The 1,260-nt window shown below is 44.4% G+C and overlaps 1 non-coding gene across 1 annotated transcript; it reads left to right on the forward strand.

Moving 5' to 3' along the window:
• Window positions 1–502: 502 nt before the first annotated feature.
• Window positions 503–577, forward strand: Trnas-cga (transfer RNA serine (anticodon CGA)). Its single transcript has one exon. It is a non-coding gene; the product is annotated as a tRNA-Ser (tRNA).
• Window positions 578–1,260: the final 683 nt, after the last annotated feature.

The following is a 1,260-nucleotide window of genomic DNA, read 5'->3' on the forward strand; positions in this document are numbered from 1 at the left end:
GGGGAAGGTATCAGTCAAGAAGATGTGTAAAAAATCAAATTTTTGTGCCAAATAGTGTTTGTGAAATCGAATGATAAAGTGTGACAAAGCAGACGAAACACCATGTGTCTCTACAGGCGAACAGTGCAATGATGACAAAATCGCCCACAGCGCGGAATGCGGGGAGCACGTCTCTGTAGCAGCGAAAGGGTTAATGCGGCCGTGGTGGCTTTACTTCAAAAATTGCGCGCTCGCACCTAGACGTAAGTTTGCGAACTATACTATGGCGCTGCTTCTCTTGGCGCGTACAACTGGCAACGCAGCCATCTCCCGCATCTGTGCAAGGATGCGCGAACCGCCAAGATAAAAGAATTGAACTATAGTGTAATGTTTCCAGAATGAGATTTTCACTCTGCAGCGGAGTGTGCGCTGATATGAAACTTCCTGGCAGATTAAAACTGTGTGCCCGACCGAGACTCGAACTCGGGACCTTTGCCTTTCGCGGGCAAATGCTCTATAAACGTGCTTCGGTAGCTCAGTTGGTAGAGCACTTGCCCGCGAAAGGCAAAGGTCCCGAGTTCGAGTCTCGGTCGGGCACACAGTTTTAATCTGCCAGGAAATTTTATAGTGTAATGTTGTTTAGTACACTGTCTTTAGTCACCAATAAAAATTTGTGCTTACGCCCGCTTCACCCTGTATATGCGGATAGACCCAAAGTCTGTGAGAGAAACGTCTAAGGAAGATAGATCATGGATAACATGTTCTGGATAGTTCCCAGCGACGTTAGGCGCCCTGTAGTATTCAACGGCCCTGGGACATTATTTACACCAGAAAACAGTGATTTTCAACAAGAAAACTTTAATTCAGTGGAGAAGAAGCAAACGTACGAAAGTATGGTACTGCTACTTCATCATGAGTTGTTGATGTGCTGCGGTTGAAAAGTTGTTGCACTACAGATTTACGTTCTTGTTTCGGAACATACTGCTGTTTTCTCAGGTTTTGTGGCAGCTGAGAGATGAAAACTACTACGGTTTCAAGGAATGGCCCAAGAGACAAATGTGTGTTGATTTATAACATTTGAAAGAAGTTTTTCCAAGATCAGTGCGGTCAAACTGAAGCAACGTGCTTTTTATCGGACCACAAGTCAGAAATTATTCTATGATGAGACCTTTGAAGCCGAACTCATGAACATCGAGTAACATGTTTGGACCTCTTTCAGAGCCCTGATTCCTGGGGACCATTGGACAACAGAATAGAACAGAATTATTTTTCTGTAATGAT

The sequence above is a fragment of the Schistocerca gregaria genome, chromosome 4 (assembly GCF_023897955.1).
Source record: "Schistocerca gregaria isolate iqSchGreg1 chromosome 4, iqSchGreg1.2, whole genome shotgun sequence".
In the NCBI taxonomy this organism is placed as follows: domain Eukaryota; kingdom Metazoa; phylum Arthropoda; class Insecta; order Orthoptera; family Acrididae; genus Schistocerca; species Schistocerca gregaria.